This window comes from Chrysochloris asiatica, unplaced genomic scaffold, assembly GCF_000296735.1.
Source record: "Chrysochloris asiatica unplaced genomic scaffold, ChrAsi1.0 scaffold00022, whole genome shotgun sequence".
Taxonomy (NCBI): Eukaryota; Metazoa; Chordata; class Mammalia; order Afrosoricida; family Chrysochloridae; genus Chrysochloris; species Chrysochloris asiatica.
Genome location: NW_006408540.1, coordinates 24,465,405 through 24,470,640, shown reverse-complemented (window position 1 = coordinate 24,470,640; position 5,236 = coordinate 24,465,405). Strand labels below are relative to the sequence as shown.

General features: G+C 38.3%; 1 pseudogene; it reads left to right on the top strand.

Annotated features, from left to right (window-relative positions):
* On the top strand, positions 1-1,318 carry LOC102817958 (annotated as a pseudogene).
* The last annotated feature ends 3,918 nt before the right edge of the window (positions 1,319-5,236 follow it).

The following is a 5,236-nucleotide window of genomic DNA, read 5'->3' as shown; positions in this document are numbered from 1 at the left end:
ATGACTGTCCACTCCCTGGAGGACTTGGACACCTTCAAGTATAGTGACCTGCAGAATTTAGCCAAGAACCTGGGCCTCCGGACTAACCTAAGGGCAGATAAGTTGTTAAAAGCCTTGAAAGCTCAACTTCAACAAGAAGTAAGAAAAGAAAATGAGAATCAGGCTGAAAGTCAAACTTCTTCAAACTCTTGTGATAGAGTGAGCTACAAAATAGAGATCAGGAGCAAACGGAGAGGAAAACAGCTACACCACCAAAACAGGGAGAAGACGCAAGACAAACAAAGGGAACCCTGACTCCCAACAGTGTCCTTCAGAACTGAAAAGAAGTGATCCCACTGAATCCCAGAATCAGAAACAGCAGAAAACCAGGATCTCAAAGCTGCTATAGAAATTCCTTCTCAACCACATGAGAGCCAAGTTGATGAGAATTCTGTTTCCACAGAAAGAAGCAGAATAAATGGTAATGAAGATTCAAAGATACCTTCAGAAAGAAGGAGGTCTCTTTACACAAATGGTTTTTCAAAAGCTGGAAAAAAAAAATCAAAGAACTGGAAGCACTACTCCAAATTTTAAGAAGCTTCATGAGGCTCATTTTAAGGTAATGGAGTCCATTGATCAATACATATAGAGAAAAAGGAAACATTTTGAAGAGCACAACAATTCACTTAATGAAGAAGCAGTCTGTTCACAAGGGAGTGGTGTCGACTTCGACTTCACAGTAACTCCAGTTCCTCTCAGAAGGCCCTCTGTGGCCTGCACTCCCGGCAGCCAGCAATGCTCACAAGTTGGAGCATCTTGTATACAAAGTGGTCAGTCAAGTTCTCCATGTTCTCGGCCACAAAAATAAATGTCAGGTTTTCAGCTGCTACTGAAGATAATGAGCATAAACGCTCATGACCAAGACTTCAGTCAGAAATTCTTCACATGTGAACGTATCTAGGAGTACCCCAAAAGGCCTGGCTGTGCTTGGAACACAAAAATTAAAGGCTGCCAAGGCTGATTCTGCTGCTGTTGTTAACCCCTTCAAGCTGACTGCAGAGGCAGTACAGACTCCTGTCTCAAATAAGAAACCAGTGTTTGATCTCAAAGCAAGTTTGTCTCGTCCCCTCAACTATGAGCCACACAAAGAGAAGCTGAAACCATGGGGACAAGCTAAAGAAAATAATGCCCCAAGTGAACATTGTAAGCAGAGTAAGAAAACTTACAAACAACCTCATCTTCAGACCAGGGATGAGTAACAGAAGAAACATGAATAAGGACACAGAAGAAAACAAAAGTTTTGGGAGCTTGAAGAGGCCTCACTACAGCAGCAGTTTAAGAATTTCTTAATATTCAATTATTCTAAACCATTTTTTCTTTGTCTCTGGAAATATTTTTATGCGGTCCTCACCTTCATCAAGACCTCTTTCTCCTGTGTTTATGTGTTTTGTCTGTGGCCCCCACCTACTGTATCTCTTAAAAGATTCTCTCACTCTAAAGCTGAAAATAACAGGTCAAAAATAGGAGAGCAGGAATGAAAAGGTCACTTCTTCATTGTCTAACATAGAGAATCCAGTAATGAAATCATGGGCCATATGGTTTGGTTATGACATCAATATTTTACCCATGTGAAAATGTTTTTGTCTAAGTGTATATAAAAATCACTTCATGAAATGCCATGTATCACTCAGTATATTCTTAAAACTCTACCTAATTGTAGCCTTGCTTATTTTAACAAAAAAGGAGGGTACAGGGCCATATGGAAACTTGAAGATTATTGCTTTAAGGATTACTATGTTCATAGAACTCACATCTTATTCAGTTTATAGAAAGGAATAGAGTTGCTTGACATCATATCTATCTTTGTTGCACTTAAGTAGATCTTCTGAGTTTTTATACTGCTTAAGATTTTCATAAACAAATTTTTTTCTCATTAAAAAAAAAAGTTACTGTCTTAGGCTGGGTTTTCTAGAGAAGCAAAACCAGTGAAACGTGTGTGTGTGTGTGTGTGTGTGTGTGTGTATAGTGTGTGTATATATATATATATATATATATGTTTATTATCAAGGAAATGGTTTACAGATATCACAGTCCTAAGTCCCCAATGGAAGAAAGAAAGAATCCCTTCTGCATGTCCATTATATTGGGAGCAAGTCACACCCCTAGGGAAGCACCCCTAAAATTGATGGGCTACACAAAGCCACTCTTCATAGAGTTAACAAAGCCTGTATTAGATTTCATCATCATGGGAGTAAGCACATCTCAACTGCTAAATCCTGGCCTAGTCAAGTTGACACAGAACCCTAACCATTACAGTTACCTACGAAAGAGAACAAATAAGATTAAGCTCTGATTTCCCTGAAGAAATCATGTAGGCAAGGCAATGGGGAGACATATGCAAAACTCTGAAAGAAAAAAACTGACAACCAAGAGTCATATACCCAGAAAAACTGTCCCTCAAATACAATGCTGAAATTAGAACATTTCCGGATAAACAGAAATTAAAGGAATTTTTAATAACCAGGACCAGGCCATCTTAACAAAAATTACTAATGGGAGTTCTTTTAACTGAGAACCAACAGCAACAGACAACAGCCTGAAATTGGCACACACGGTGATGCCACCCAGAATTCAATCCAGATATAGAAATATGCCAATTGAAATAAATCTACAATACTGAAAATAGGAACCCAGAGATATCAGTTTACTATGAAGACAACAGCTACAAAGCAAAAAGAGGGAAAAGTGTAGATGCAGAATTTACAAATGGTGAGGAAGTCAAATAGATTTCAACATAAACCAGACTGTTCTAAACTGGGGAAGAAAATTTAAAATTACACGGTGATCTCAAAGAAAATAAATACACTTTCACATAAAATTAAGAAAAGGGAAAACCATGAAGATTTAGTAAACAAGAAAACAACAATAGTGAAAAATTGACAAGAGAATGCACACACAAAAAAACGCAACACAGAAAATTTTGTCAAACAAAGTAACAAGCATCACCACAAAAACATACACAGCAAAGTGTCAGCAATCAATTCATACCTATCTGGGATTACACTGAACATCAATGGATTAAATGCACTAGTCAAGTGACAAAGAACAGCAGAATGGATAAGATACTTACAGTTTTCTAGGATTCTCAAGGGCAAGTAGTGGCACACTACCAGGGAAAATGTTCAACAATCAACAGTGCTCATTACAGTGTGATGCTCACTGAAGATCTGGAGCCTAAACTTTGGATTAAAAGCATTGGATTAATGGCATTGTGATCTTACATGGCAATGCATGTCCACACACCTCTTTCTACATACCACTGCCCACACTGCTGATATTCTGCAATAGCTTCGTTTTGAGGTGTTAAAGCATCCTGCTTATAGTCCTGATTTTGCTCCATCAAACTTTCACCTGTTTGGTCCCCTGAAAACGGCTTTTGAGGATGAAGATTCACCTCTGATGAAGAAGTGAAGACTGTGGTGCATTCATGTCTTGTAGCTCAGCCTAAAACATTTTTAATAAGGGAATATGAAAGATTGTTGACAGATGGACAAAGTGTATTGAGAAGCAAGGAGAGTTTGTCAATAAAAAAAAAAAAAAAGGATGTATTTGCCATTTCTAAAAGTTAATTAAAGTAATTCTACAACCAGAGTGTGGATAATTTTTGACTCATCCTCATACATCCCCTCATTCTAGAAAGCTGGAAAGCAGGGTAGTCTCTGAGACAGCAAGAGCCTTCAGATACGTCCCAGTGGGTAGTATAATGGACAGGTATTTTCTACGTATACCATGAAAGAGTCCGGGTAGCGTAGTGGATTACAAGCTGGGCTGCTAACTGAAAAGTCAACAGTTCGAATCTTCCAGGTGTTCCACAGGAAACAGATGAGGCTTTCTGCTCCCATAAAAATATATAGGGTCACTAGGAATCACAACCAACTCCACAGCACATAACCATCACCACCATGTGTACCTTGACATATGCCACAATGTTTAAAAAGTTGGTGAGCATCAGCCTAGGGAACACCCCACCCACCTACTCTTAAGTACCAAGGCTGTGTTAGGAGGTAGGTCCAGCCAGAGAGAGTGAATACAAATTAAAATGATAGTTCCATTCACCTTGCCCACGATTAATGTATGCAACGTATCAGGATACAATTCTGACCTTTGGAAGCAGTTGATAAAATGAGATACAGGGAGGAGAGTTCTTCTGGCCCTTAGCTATTGTTATGAAGGTGTGACACTTGTAGATATACAGACGTGTGCACAGACCCAACACAAAAGCAGAAATGCTGTGGATGGAGCAATAGGAAAAGAATCTGGGTCCTTGTTTACATACCTTAGCTTCTGATCTGAACTACTCTGGAGCAGAATTTGGGTGAGGTGGGGTTTTTGGTTGTTTGTAACAGAAAACATCATGACTGATAATATTGATTCTGTGAGCTTTTTCAAGATAGAGACCAAATCTTACACACCTTTGTAGCCTCAATGCCTAGCACAGTGATTCACACACAGTAGATACTTATTTGTTAAAAATGAAAGCAAAGAGCTTTGGCAAGAGAACTGAAGAAATTCTGGGAACTGAAGCAAACTCAATATATGTAGGCTTATTCAGTCTCAGTTTAAATCAACATCTGGATTTACCACACTTGTAAGTCAAAAGAGGTCTCTCAATTTAAAGAAGGATGTGTATCTTTGCTTTAGATTCCTTTTATATATTCCTGAGTATACTTGAAATATATTTTCCTTGCATACAACTCAGAAACGCTTGAGTAAATAAAATCATTACATAAATTTCTGCTGCACTACAAAACACTGTTAGAGGGTTTACAGATACTTAAGTTTTCTCTGATCTCCTATCTTCCCCTACTTCTATAGTAGTTTTAAGAATATTGCCTAAGATTTTATTTTTAAAAAAATCTTTCTTAAATTTTCTATCTATAGAAAGAACTCTCCTCAGCTGGAGCTCCCTTCATGATACTATAATTCTTTCTTTCTTTCTTTTTGAAGCCTTGTGTTAGTTAAATTCTAAAGTAGTTGGTATGTGTAAGGTTGTGGTCTACAGTTGTTGTTAGGTGCCGTCCAATCAGTTCCAAGTCATAGCGATCGACCCTATTCACAATAGAATGAAACACGGATCTTGCACCATCCTCACAAATGTTATGCTTGAACCCATTGCTGTTGCCACTGTGCCAATACAACTAGTTGGAGGTCGTCTTCTGTATTCATTGACCTTCCACTTTACCTAACATAATATCCT